We start from the raw sequence: 15,164 nt of genomic DNA on the forward strand, positions 1-15,164 counted from the left end.
CACACACACACACACACACACACACACACACACAGTGTCACCCGACCTCCTCTTGTCTCAACACTAAATTCATGCCACACAATGTTCGTGTATGCGTTCTCTTTCCCCTGCACCGAATCACAGCCTAATAATTTAAAGTGTTCGCGCAGCCACGGATCAATATGACAAGGTATTACATGTTTACTGGTCCGTTGAAGAGACCTTCATTCGAGTGTAAATCATTATGTCAACTGGCATAATTATATCGGTCCAGTCTTTAAAATGCAATATGAGCATCCTTTAAGTCTGACATATGCCAAAATGTTATGGTACTAATACAAAACAAATCAAGCAAGTTGCGTGAAGCGATATCAAAACATGTAGCCAATATGACGGCCTTAACTGAACAAAAAGATCAGAACACAAAAACCCAGTCACCCACGGAGACTACATGTAGTTAGGCTCAGTTAGCCCAAACCCGAAGACCGAGTCGGACATAAAAAGTGCTAATTCGTCGAGACTGTTCACTTGGCAGACTTTTCGCCGACTTGGTCTCAGCAACTTCTCAGTGACTTCCAACCGACTTAAGTGGGTGGAAAGTTGGTTGTAAGTATGCCGTGTGAAGAGCCCTTTAGTGAGCTTTTCGCACCTACCGCTCCTCTCCCTCAGTCGCAGAAGATCGTCGCGATATAACCTTGAATGGTTGAAAACGACGTTAAACACCAAATAAAGAAAGACAGAAAGAAAGAAAGAAAGAAAGAAAGTCGCAGAAGAACCTGCTTCTCTGAAGGGCATCGGACTACCCATAGACCAAATAGCCTGGACCGCCAACTCGTCACGTGACCCTTCGAGGTTACGACGCTCGACTTTCACAGGGGCGCTTAGCGTCCGGTTTGAAAGACAGTGAAAAGAAAGCACGCTCCAGTTATTTGTGACAATGGGAGGTGACAATGAACTGGATTTTCCAAAACTCCAAACTAAACTTAACAAAACTCATCGAAAAACATGTTCCATATGCACTTTAGCTGAGTTTACTTTAGCATTTTCAGAACTTACCTCAGCAACTTCGTCCATGTTTACAATCGACACCGGATATGACATCCCCCTGATTTCTGAAAGGCCAAGAAGAGCGGGGTAGTAGTTGCGCTGAGAAGGATAGCACGCTTTTCTGTACCTCTCTTCGTTCCTAAATGCGAGGGGCCGCTACCTCGTAATAGAGAGAAAGAGCGGAGAGAGAGCTAGTTGGCGGTCCAGGATAAATGGTCTATGGACTACCTCAGTCGAACAGCACCTTTAAGAGAGAAGTGAACAAACAGCGGAGGGAAAAAATGCACACCAGAGTTTGTTCTCCCAAAACACGTGTCTGGGTTGCCGTTTGTTTGGCCTGACCCATTCTCTCCCTTCTTTTGTTTTGCCTGGCAGATGGTGCTGCTCTCGATCTGTGTTATCGGGGGGAGGCGCCATCTTGTAAATGTCGTTATTAAAGCACTCTCATCCCTCCCACAGTCACCAGCAGTATGAATGAAGAGGAAGAAAATGTGATCATCACAGTTTAGGTTCTACTTTTCTTTTCGTGTCTCGTCTTTTCTTTTCTTTTTTCTTCTTTTTTTGCAGATCGACTCCCAGCAGCGATTGTCAAAAAGTTAAAGACAAGAACATTAACTTTTGTCCCCATTTTTTTTTTTTTTTTTAAGTTTGCCATGCACATCGTTGTGGGGATTTTAATCAATAAACGTGCATCCGTAAATGCATAGAAGCATCCATTCACACTTGATTATTAAAATTTAATATTCTTATCCTTTTTTTCAGAAAAGACCTTAAGAAGTTAAGTGTCTGATAACTTGAATTGCAATTTGGACGAAATTTACGTTACAAAAAAAGTTTACTTCATGACATAACTCTGATTCAAAAGTAAATGTGTGATCACAACCTCAGCTTAAAAAGAAATTTAAAAAAAGAAGAAGAAAAAAGAAAAAGGAAAGAAAAAGGAAGAAAGGGAACTAACATACAATTAATCCTGAATAGTACTCCTGTCAAGAAGATCAAATGTCGCAACGACCATTAATGTAAGGATATTTATACAGGCCATGGTAAATGTTTGCACTACCCTACACATTGCTTGTTCCACTGTTTATGTCTGTACAACTGAGCACTCCTCATTAATAACAAGTCGCGTAAGGCGAAAATACAATATTTAGTCAAGTAGCTGTCGAACTCACAGAATGAAACTGAACGCAACGCAACGCAGCAAGACCGTATACTCGTAGCATCGTCACTCCACCGCCCGTGGCAAAGGCAGTGCCCGTGGAATTGACAAGAAGAGCGGGGTATTCGTTGCGCTGAGAAGGATAGCACGCTTTTCTGTACCTCTCTTCGTTTTAACTTTCTGAGCGTGTTTTTAATCCAAACATATCATATCTATATGTTTTTGGAATCAGGAACCAACAAGGAATAAGATGAAAGTGTTTTTAAATTGATTTCGAAAAAAACAATTTGATAATAATTTTTATATATTTAATTTTCAGAGCTTGTTTTTAATCCGAATATAACATATTTATATGTTTTTGGAATCAGCAAATGATGGAGAATAAGATAAACGTAAATTTGGATCGTTTTATAAATTTTTATTTTTTTTACAATTTTCAGATTTTTAATGACCAAAGTCATTAATTAATTTTTAAGCCACCAAGCTGAAATGCAATACCGAAGTCCGGGCTTCGTCGAAAATTACTTGACCAAAATTTCAACCAATTTGGTTGAAAAATGAGGGCGTGACAGTGCCGCCTCAACTTTCACGAAAAGCCGGATATGACGTCATCAAAGACATTTATCAAAAAAATGAAAAAAACGTTCGGGGATTTCATACCCAGGAACTCTCATGTCAAATTTCATAAAGATCGGTCCAGTAGTTTAGTCTGAATCGCTCTACACACACACACACACACACAGACACACAGACACACACACACACACACACACACGCACATACACCACGACCCTCGTTTCGATTCCCCCTCGATGTTAAAATATTTAGTCAAAACTTGACTAAATATAAAAACCAAAGTCATCATGAAACAATACCTTGCTCGTGCGTCACGCGTTATAAGACTGTTGACTAGAAACGCACGAGAAGAGTATTTATACAAGCTATGCTAAATGTTTGCACTACATCACACTTTGCTTTTACATGTACTACTATTTATTTCTGTACTATTGAAAATGAGCTCAGATCTCCTCATCAATATGAACCAAAGTCATAAAAGCAGGTAACAATATCTTGCTTCTACGTCACGCGTTATAAGACTATGGACAAGAAACGCACGAGAAGGGTATTTATACAAGCCATGGTGAATGCTTGGACTACAACACACTTTCCTCGTTCCACTGTTTATTTCTGTCCATTTCAGATCTCCTCATTCATAAGAACCAAAGTCATTAGATCATGAAACAATGCCTTGCTCCTGCGTCACGCGTTAAGACTATGGCATAGAAACGCACGAATAGAACCTCAGCAGAGAGAGAGAGAGAGCGAGATTTTTGATATCGCCTATATTTTACAGAAAGAAGGTTTATTGCCTGCCTAATGATTAGATTTTAAGAAGACTTTTTGTTATATATATATATTTTATTCTGAGTTTAAAAGAAGTGGACTAGCAAGGATATTAACCATAATGTATTTATGATCATAAAGAATAAACGAGAGTACGTGCGAGGATGAATGTGAGGGTGCGGGTATGGATATGTGTGGTTGGGTTATGTGTGTATTGATGTGTACTTGTATGTGCCTATTTGTTCTGAGAGTGTGCTTGTATGGGATGTTTACACGAGCCAAAAGAAAAATTTCTGTTTGTTACATTCAGACAATAAAGTTTTATTGAATTGAATTGACGGGCGCTGTGGCGTGGTGGTAAGACGTCGGCCTCCAAAGCGGAAGGTCGAGGGTTCGAATCCCGGCCGCGGCCGCCTGGTGGGTTAAGTGTGGAGATTTTTCTGATCTCCCAGGTCAACTTATGTGCAGACCTGCTAGTGGCTTATCCCCCTTCGTGTGTATACGCAAGCACAAGACCAAGTGCGCACGAAAAAGATCCTGTAATCCATGTCAGAGTTCGGTGGGTTAGAGAAACACGAAAATACCCAGCATGCTTCCTCCGAAAGCGGCGTATGGCTGCCTAAATGGCGGGGTAAAAACGGTCATACACGTAAAATTCCACTCGTGCAAAAACACGAGTGTACGTGGGAGTTTCAGCCCACGAACGCAGAAGAAGAAGAAGAAGAATTGAATTGAATTGAATTGAATTGAATTGAATTGAATTGAATTGAATTGCAGAGACGGGCACAGTGGTGCAGACGTTGGCCTTCTAATCGGGAGGTCGTGAGTTCGAATCCCGGTCGCTGCCGCCTGGTGGGTTAAGAGTGGAGATTTTTCCGATCTCCCAGGTCAAATGAACGGCCATACACGTAAAACTCCACTCGTGCTAAAAACATGAGTGCACGTGGGAGTGTCAGCCCATGAAGGAAGAAGAAGAAGGTATGTGACCAAGTGGCGGAATGGTCTTATCCCACGTAACAGCCTGACCAGATGTCAGACAGTGAGGTCAACTGATTTCACGAGGCGGGGTGGGCCTTTAACGATGCATTCCTTCCTTCTTCTTCTTCTTCTTCTTCTTCTTCTTCTTCTTCTTCTTCTTCAGCGTTCCAGAATGTTCTGGTTACGTGTGAGCTCGTTTGCCCATTTGGGTTCCCCAAACTATACTCTGAGAGCATAGTCAGCTTCACTCCGCTTTCGTTGAGTAGGCATGCTGGGTATTTTCGTGTTTCCATAACCCATCGAACTCTGACATGGATTACAGGATCTTTTCCGTGCGCATATGGTCTTGTGCTTGCGTGTACACACGAAGGGGGTTAAGTCACTAGCAGGTCTGCACATAAGTTGACCTGGGAGATCGGAAAAATCTCCACTCTTAACCCACCAGGCGGCAGCGACCGGGATTCGAACTCACGACCTCCCGATTAGGAGGCCGACGTCTTACCACCACGCCACTGCGCCCGCCGCATTCCTTCCAATGTAGTCCTTGCATCTTGTAATTCACAACGCATGGAGTGGATAAGCAAACCTTCTTCAGGATATATTAAATGTCCTGCAGGCACACATATTTGTGGCCTCCTAAGGACAGGAATGGGGTTATATGATATAACACAACGCATCTGATGTGTCAAGGTTTTTAAATGCTCTAATGGACGGGCGCAATGCAAAGGCCACGTGAAGAAGACGCCGGCATCCCATAAGGAAGGTCGCGGGTTCGAATCCCGGCCGCGCCTGGGGGGTTAAGGGTGGAGATTTGTTACGACAGGCCAAAATTCTGGAACTTGATGCTCAGAAATGGCGTAAAAGTCACTGTCTCAGTCGGAACCCAAAAGTCACTTTTATGACCAACGTTTGTGAACACTTCACACACGAATCTGGTTGACTCGGCGCGGAGGACGGTAATCTCACACCCTTGGCAATTAGGGAAGCCTTCCTCCGATAATTAGATATATCGATAATCAGGCTGCACGCAGGTGAGGGTCAAATCCTTGTTTCTAGTGTCGCTCGACATGACAATCGGGGGTCGTTTTTCTCTCAATGATCTCTGCCTTCAGGCTTAAAGAGCGACGCAGTATCGCCAGGCCTGACAAAGTTGATAATTGCAAGATTGGAACAATTAACTTTAACGCCTCCTTTTCTGTGTGTCTCTCTCCTTAACAATCCTTGGTCTTATTCGTACCACTCCGTGAACGTAAACAACAAAAATCACTTAAAAAAAATTCTGTTTAATTTGACAAGAGGTAGACTCCATCGTTAATTTATGTTTTGAAGAAAAACTGGCAGAGTAGCAGTCATGATCAAAATACAGATGGCCAGCTCTCCGTCACTGTCGAAACTAAAGCGTCTTTGTCACTTGCTACTGACGTCGAGGGGAGATCCAATGTCACTATAATGGCATTCATCGGAAGCTTGGCTTATTAACACTGCGAGTTCATGCACTGTCTATTTCTCCCCAACGACCTTCTTGCTTGCCGAGCCAAAAAAGAGAGAATGCTTTATATGTCCTACGGGCTAAATATTTCGCCTCTTAAGGACATATCATGGGTTATATGATACTTTAGAGTTTTTACGCCCTCATGGCTTTTGAAGAGATACACAAGTGTATGCGTGTTTAGCTGGTATCAGCCATCAGCACTTATGGCAGAATGACTGACCAAGATCTTTTACGTGCCATTGTGGTGACACGGGGGTGGGACTTCTTCCGTCTCTGGGTCTTCACGTAAAGTTGACCCGCGTCCGTCCCGGCCCGAATTCGAACCTGCGACCTTCCGATCACAAGTCCAGTGCTCTACCACCTGAGCTACCACCTGAGCTACCAGCAAAAAATGAATGTCTTCCTTTCATTATATCTGTTGTGTAACGGGCCTAGCCTAGCGGGTAAGACGTCATGTGGAGGGTTGAACGTTCGAATCCCTGCTGCGCCTGGTGGGTTAAGGGTGGATATTTTTCTTATCTCCCATGTCGACTTATGTGCTGACCTTATGTGCTGACCAGCTAGTGCCTCATCCCCCTTCACGTGTACCAAGACCAAATTCGCACGGTAAAGATCATGTCCGTGTCAGAGTTGGGTGGGTTATATAAACATGTAAAAATAATAATAATAAATTTTGATAATTAAGTAGATGTGCAACGCCAAGGCACTGCATACCCCAGCGAAAGACAAACCTCTCTCTCTCTCTCTCTCTCTCTCTCTCTCTCTCTCTCTCTCTCTCTCTCTCTCTCTCTCTCTCTCTCTCTCTCTCTCTCAAACACACACACACACACACACACACACACGCACACACACTGACACACACACTGACACACACACACACACACACACACACACACACACACACACACACCCCAAGTCACACACGCACACATACACACACTCACTCACACGCACTCACTCACTCTCTCACAAAAACTTCATACACACAAAGCACACACCCATACGCACATATGGACAGACAGACATACACATATATTCTATATATTGTAATGGATGGCCCTATTAGTATTATCCAGAAACTTTAACCTGAACATTAGTGGATCTAACTTTTGCACAGAGAAACATGTGATACAGATCTAAATGTGTTCTTCATTGAGACAAGTGAAAGACTGAGAGACTTGTGGACAAATGTTATGATATTAACTGTGTTAGGATGTACTCACCAGAAAACCACTGCACAGTTCGTAGCAGGAAACTTTCGCTGACTAGTTTATGTAGTTTTTATTCGGAATCGTGTGCGTATCGATCGCATTCTTAAGAAACGAACACAATGGAACATAGTCTTCTCTTCGATGACGCCATTTTAGATGACGTGTTGTTCGAGATCTCATCGAAGAAGAACGATGAGAGAATGTTATGTTATGAAATGTGCATGTGAATATTACTGCATGCATTTTAGAATTAATTCATTATTGATAAGATAATGATTGAGTGAAAGGAAACAGAGATTTGGTTTAGTTAGATAAATTGTTTGTATGTTGTTAGAGGTTACCCAGAGAAACGTAAACAAACACTTTTTGGTCGCTTTGACTTGAGAAGGTGTTATACGAGATCTCATCGATGAGAGAATATTATGTAATGAAATGTGCATGTAAATATGGTTATGCATTTTAGAATTGATTCATTATTGATAGGATAATGATTGAGTGAAAGTAAAATGGAGATTTAGTTCGGTAGGATAGGTTGTTTGAGCATTGTTAGAAATTACCTAGAGAAACGTAAACAAACATCCTCGATCGCCTTGACTCTAAGACGATCGAGAGTGTCGGTTCGTTGCTAAAGGTACGAAACAAGAAGAAAGGAAGGAGAGACAAGGTATGTTGTTTATGTTGTTAGGACATGTATTGGGGTAACGTAGACAGACAGGGGAGATCGTTACGGACGATCGAAACGTTAGCGGTAGCTAGCGGTAACAGGTAAACAAACAAGAAAGGGAATAAATAGAGAAGGGAAAGCAGAAATCGGGGCTTAGCTTATGAAGTTTTCTAGTCGCTAGTTCCTAGCGGTTGTTCTAGTTGTTCCGGGCTTATGCGGGTTCCTGGTTGATGAAGTTCCTAGCAATTGTTCCAGCAATTTGGTTCTTTTGGCTGAGCGAGGGGGTTCTAGTATTCTTCTTCGAGACTGGACTAGGAAGGGACAGCAGTCTACAGGAAGAAAGTGGGGCTATCCGACAGGAGAAATCGGGGCAGCTTCTTCGAGACTGGACTAGGAAGGGATAGCAGTCTACAAGAAGAAAGTGGGGCTATCCGACAGGAGAAATCGGGGCAGCTTCTTCGAGACTGGACTAGGAAGGATATAATATTGAGTTGAGAATATTAGGTTCTAAGCTACATGAAGAGATCGCAGTCTACAGTAAAGAAGATAGTCCAGAACAAGGTCATCATATGTCATGCCTATTTTTATATGTGAATGAACGATGCACTGATATATTGAAGTTTGATACGAATTTGTTCAGATGAATAAATCTGAACATTGAAACCTGGAACAATTTGTGTTTGCTTTATTCTTCATTAACATTCACACACACAACAATCAACAACCAGAGCCAACAACAGCTCGCGCGCCCATCCCGTTACAATGGTGTCAGAAGTGTGGGATTTGTGATTCTTTTGTGAAAGACACATTTCTTGGAAATAACCCTGCAGTGGATTCATGGATTAAAGTGTGTGTGTGAAAAAAAAAAAAATGGAAATAACCCTGCTGATTCACGGATTATTATCTTCATGTGCTGATTCACGGATTATTATCTTCATGTGATTATTCACGGATTATTATCTTCATGTGCTGATTCACGGATTATTATCTTCATGTGATTATTCACGGATTAAAATCTTCATGTGATTGTGACAACGTACAACAAGAGAGAAAGAAGAGGAACTGAAGAAACTAGACAACGTACAACAAGAAGAAAGAAGAGGAACTGAAGAAACTAGACAACGTACAACAAGAAGAAAGAAGAGGAACCGAAGAAACTAGACAACGTGCAACAAGAGAGAAAGAAGAGGAACCGAAGAAATTAGAAGAAGCATAGTAGCCTGGAGGTGATTTTTATAAACTTTATTGACTTTTGATACATGTTTTATACAGAGCTGTAGCGGATATCGTGGAAGAAGAGGATTTTACAAGAAGGAGATGTCTTTTTACTTTTATACCAGATGAGGAATGACTTTTCTTTAAAAGTGACTTTTTACGGAGATTCTGCTTGGATTGGACTTGATTGATTTCTGCAAAAGAAGAAAAGAAAGTATTAACAATGATGAATCCTGAACAATTTTATGAACAGTATCTACGTGATGAAGAAACTGAGGGAACAGAATTTCCGATGGGAGGAAATAGTCATAATTCTACTGGAGGTGTTCAAGAACTAACAGTAACAGACAAGACATACAAAGGATCAAGTAGAAGAGGTCTACAAATGAAACCACAACTTTTTGATGGGAGTGATGACTTTGAGACATACTTAGATCAGTTTGAATGTATTGCTGATTTAGGTGGTTGGACACTGAGAGAAAGAACACTCACTCTTGGAGCCTGTTTGAAAGGACAAGCTAGAAGATTCTACGCTGGACTAGCACCTCATGAGAAAAGAGAATATGCCAGTCTTATATTTCAACTGCGACAGAGATTCGGCACAGCATCCAGACATGGGGTGTACTGGACCACACAGTTTGAAAACAGAAAAAGACTACCAAATGAAGGATTGGCAGACTTTTCTGATGAACTTCTGCTACTTGCACAAAGGGCATATCCAAATGTTGGGTCATCAACTCAACATCAACTTGCACTACAGCAATGGTATAAAAATATGAGTCCAGACATAAAATGGCGATGTTTGGAGAGAAACTGTCAAACCATTCGTGAAGCTGAAGAGGTGGCTGATATGTATGAAGCTATCATGGTACCACAGAAAAAGAAAATCTTCATGGTCAACGGAGAAGAATCAACGATGATAAATTCTTCACCGGAGACAACTGATCGAAATCGTCAACAACAAAAGGGAGACAGACGGTGCTGGACATGTAATGAGACTACACATTTGTCCAGAAACTGCAGACAGAGAACACAGTTTTGCACATGTTGTAAACGCTCTGACCACAGTTTGAAAGACTGTAATTTGTACAGGAAGTGCAAAGAACAGGAACAATTTGAAACTCGACCAACCCACAACGGACGTTCTCAACAGAGAAGAGAGGGAAACGAGAACCGCCGATTTTAAAGGGTCGAGAATCGGTAAATCGACGAAGACCCAACATGAAGAAAGAAGAAATTACGAAACAGGAAAACAGAGAGGATACTCAACCGAGTCAACACTACGTGAAGAAAGAAGAAATTACGAAACAGGAAAACAAAGAGAAAGAAGATAAAACACAAGAAGATGTACCAAGAAGAATTGGTGTATCGGGATCAAAAATTAGTGATACTGACAATGGAATGTATACTTCTGTATTGGTAGAGAACCAAGAAAAAGTCAACTTTCTAGTTGATTGTGGAAGCACTACAACTCTTCTTTCTACGTCAGTTTTTGATAAACTTAACAAAAACAGTATTTCACCTCTTCAAGTGTCTACTCCATTAGTTGCTGTGAATGGTCAGGCGATTAAACAAAGGGATCAGCAAACAATGAAAGAAGAACACTTTGTTGCATGTACTTTGACACAACGGAGAACCAAGAATGATGAACTAAGACCAACAGCAGTTCAATTCTCTTTCTCTGACATCCTCAGTTCCGAAGACAAGTCAACAGCAGTTCAATTCTCTTTCTCTGATATCCTCAGTTCTGCAAGCAAGCAAGTCAAGCAAGAAAATCACAACATAGCTATGATTGTGGAGGATGAACAGAAACCGTCATGTAGTAAAACTCTAGACTCATCATCAAGTACAGAAAAACCTGATTTTGAAGTCAGATTTCATCCATTATCTTTGGACGGATGGAATGCAGAAGAACTTAGCCAAGCTCAACTTGAAGATCAAGATATTGAACCACTTCTATCTGCGAAGATGAAATCAAAGGAGCGACCAAAATGGGCAGAGCTCTCTACAAAACGTTCTCAGGCAAAAACACTTTGGGCTCAGTGGGACAGACTATGTATAGTAGATGGTATTCTCTGCAGAAAGCGTCTTGAGAATGATAAAGATACAGGACTACAAATGATCGTACCTGAGTCAAAGCAAGAAGATGTTATGAAGAATCATCACGACGTTCCCACCGCTGGTCATCTTGGATCTGAAAAGACAGGAGAGAGAATAAAACAGTCATATTATTGGCCAGCCATGGATGATTGTATCAAACGCTACTGTGTACAATGTGATAAGTGTGCTGCTCGAAAATCTCATCAAAAACATGTTCCACTTGGACATTGTGGAGTTGGTGAACCTCTGGAACGGGTGAATCTAGACATATGTGGACCTTTTCCCAAAACAGTGATGGGAAACACACACATTTTGGTCATCACAGATCAATTCACACGATGGACAGAAGCAATACCAATTCCAAATCAAGAAGCAAAGACGGTAGCACAAGCCTTCATAACCCATTTCGCAAGCAGATTTGGGTATCCACTAACACTATACACTGATCAGGGCACAAACTTTGAATCAGTGTTATTCAAGGAAATGTGTAATCTAGTGGGGATAAACAAGACCAGATCTACAAGCATGCGGCCTCAAGCAAATGGAATTGTAGAACGATTCAACAGAACACTGGCTGCTATGTTAACGGCGTACTGCGAAAACAACCAGAAAAGCTGGGATATCTACTTACCTCTGCTGGCCTCAGCATACAGATCGTCGGTTCACTGCAGTACAGATATAACTCCAAATCGAATGATGCTGGGACGTGAGGCGAGACTACCGATGTCACTGGTGTTTGGACGACCCGGAGCTGAAGAAGAAGATGTTTCCCCAGATGTCTACACTGCAAACCTGGAACAGACATTTCAAAAAGTATATGAACATGCACGGAAACATTTAAAGAAAAGTGCAGTGCATCAAGAGAGATACTACAACATGAAAACCAGAAAACGTGAACTGAGTGTAGGACAATTAGTCTGGTTGTTCAACCCTGTCAGGAAAATAGGTGTGTGTACTAAAATGACGTCAAAATGGAAAGGACCGTATATCATCACCAACAAGATTGATGATTTGACATACCTTATTAAAACTAGACCAAAGAAAGATTCAAAGGCGTATCACATTGACAGACTGTTACCTTATAAAGGAAAGAATATGCCGACGTGGATGGAGAAGTGGAGACTGAACTGTTCGTAACTTCGCCTTGTTTTTCTGGAACATAACGATGACATTGTGCAAAAGATAGTCATTCATAAACAGTATTCTCATATACGTCTTTCGTATGAATTGGGTTAGTTAGTATGATGGAGCGTAACTCAAGGTAAATTGAGGCTGGTTTCGAGACATATATATCCCTGTGTGACAATAATGTGAGGCACTAGGCCAAGATAATTATTCCAACTGGACAGGTGGAGTTCTCAAGGAGTCGAGTTATTGTTAGGCAATGTGAAATTGGTAAAGCACGAAGGTACTGTAGCACGCTTTTTCGATCCTAACAATGTTACTCGGTCTCGGTTAGTTTTAGAAGATAAGTGGGTAATACAAGATGTATTGTAGTATGGACGGTTGACAAATATGAAAACATGGACTATGAATAACTTAATTAGCGCAATACGATATTAATGTGTTACAGATGGAACCAGTACCGGTATATGAAACCATAAGTGATGTTTCAATCAACGAGGGGGGTCAGGGGAAGGAGAAAGAGAAAACAGACTTGCCTTCTGCAGCAAAACTATACCCAGTCACAGTGTATCTGCCCTACGATGAAGCTATGGCGATTGCACAGGTGCAAGTGACAAACACTTTTGCATCTTCTGTGATCAAACGGAAGGATGGAAGAACCACCATCAAACTAAACTACAAAAAGATCAAATAGGACAGAAGTGATTCACTCAAGTTTTAATTTCAAATTTCAATTTCTATGTTCTAGTTCTGGTACTGGTAGTTAAAGTTACAGAAGAATATGTTTTAAAATATATAGATTATGCGGAGCATAATGTTAGAAAGCGGGGGTGCATGTAATGGATGGCCCTATTAGTATTATCCAGAAACTTTAACCTGAACATTAGTGGATCTAACTTTTGCACAGAGAAACATGTGATACAGATCTAAATGTGTTCTTCATTGACACAAGTGAAAGACTGGGAGACTTGTGGACAAATGTTATGATATTAACTGTGTTAAGATGTACTCACCAGAAAACCACTGCACAGTTCGTAGCAGGAAACTTTCGCTGACTAGTTTATGTAGTTTTTATTCGGAATCGTGTGCGTATCGATCGCATTCTTAAGAAACGAACACAATGGAACATAGTCTTCTCTTCGATGACGCCATTTTAGATGACGTGTTGTTCGAGATCTCATCGAAGAAGAACGATGAGAGAATGTTATGTTATGAAATGTGCATGTGAATATTACTGCATGCATTTTAGAATTAATTCATTATTGATAAGATAATGATTGAGTGAAAGGAAACAGAGATTTGGTTTAGTTAGATAAATTGTTTGTATGTTGTTAGAGGTTACCCAGAGAAACGTAAACAAACACTTTTTGGTCGCTTTGACTTGAGAAGGTGTTATACGAGATCTCATCGATGAGAGAATATTATGTAATGAAATGTGCATGTAAATATGGTTATGCATTTTAGAATTGATTCATTATTGATAGGATAATGATTGAGTGAAAGTAAAATGGAGATTTAGTTCGGTAGGATAGGTTGTTTGAGCATTGTTAGAAATTACCTAGAGAAACGTAAACAAACATCCTCGATCGCCTTGACTCTAAGACGATCGAGAGTGTCGGTTCGTTGCTAAAGGTACGAAACAAGAAGAAAGGAAGGAGAGACAAGGTATGTTGTTTATGTTGTTAGGACATGTATTGGGGTAACGTAGACAGACAGGGGAGATCGTTACGGACGATCGAAACGTTAGCGGTAGCTAGCGGTAACAGGTAAACAAACAAGAAAGGGAATAAATAGAGAAGGGAAAGCAGAAATCGGGGCTTAGCTTATGAAGTTTTCTAGTCGCTAGTTCCTAGCGGTTGTTCTAGTTGTTCCGGGCTTATGCGGGTTCCTGGTTGATGAAGTTCCTAGCAATTGTTCCAGCAATTTGGTTCTTTTGGCTGAGCGAGGGGGTTCTAGTATTCTTCTTCGAGACTGGACTAGGAAGGGACAGCAGTCTACAGGAAGAAAGTGGGGCTATCCGACAGGAGAAATCGGGGCAGCTTCTTCGAGACTGGACTAGGAAGGGATAGCAGTCTACAAGAAGAAAGTGGGGCTATCCGACAGGAGAAATCGGGGCAGCTTCTTCGAGACTGGACTAGGAAGGATATAATATTGAGTTGAGAATATTAGGTTCTAAGCTACATGAAGAGATCGCAGTCTACAGTAAAGAAGATAGTCCAGAACAAGGTCATCATATGTCATGCCTATTTTTATATGTGAATGAACGATGCACTGATATATTGAAGTTTGATACGAATTTGTTCAGATGAATAAATCTGAACATTGAAACCTGGAACAATTTGTGTTTGCTTTATTCTTCATTAACATTCACACACACAACAATCAACAACCAGAGCCAACAACAGCTCGCGCGCCCATCCCGTTACAATATACACACCTTTACAAACAAACACACATACACGCACACACATACACGTATGCACACACACACACCACACACACACTCACACACACACACGAGTACAGACTCATGCACGCGTGGGCGCACACACACACACACACAAATACACACACACACACACACACACCCCACACACACTCACACACACACGAGTACAGATTCATGCACGCGTGCACACACACACAAATACACACACAAACACACACACACACTCACACACACACACACGAGTACAGACTCATGCACGCGTGCGCACACACACACACACATACACACAAATACACACACACACACCACACACACACTCACACACACACGAGTACAGACTCATGCACGCGTGCGCACACACAAATACACACACACACACTGACACACCACACACACACTCT

At 41.4% G+C, this 15,164-nt stretch overlaps 1 protein-coding gene and 1 long non-coding RNA gene across 2 annotated transcripts in view; both read right to left on the minus strand.

Annotated features, from left to right (window-relative positions):
• Window positions 1-15,164, minus strand: part of LOC138945442 (uncharacterized) — a 387,771-nt gene that overhangs the window by 280,055 nt on the left and 92,552 nt on the right. The gene's annotated exons all lie outside the window — the stretch shown is intronic.
• On the minus strand, window positions 9,128-13,842 carry LOC138945435 (uncharacterized). The gene is made up of 5 exons (XR_011448996.1): window positions 13,328-13,842; window positions 12,268-12,341; window positions 11,821-11,981; window positions 11,218-11,283; window positions 9,128-9,283 (listed from the first exon to the last, which is right to left on the minus strand). It is a non-coding gene; the product is annotated as an uncharacterized lncRNA (long non-coding RNA).

Source organism: Littorina saxatilis, linkage group LG13 (genome assembly GCF_037325665.1).
Source record: "Littorina saxatilis isolate snail1 linkage group LG13, US_GU_Lsax_2.0, whole genome shotgun sequence".
Classification (NCBI taxonomy): domain Eukaryota; kingdom Metazoa; phylum Mollusca; class Gastropoda; order Littorinimorpha; family Littorinidae; genus Littorina; species Littorina saxatilis.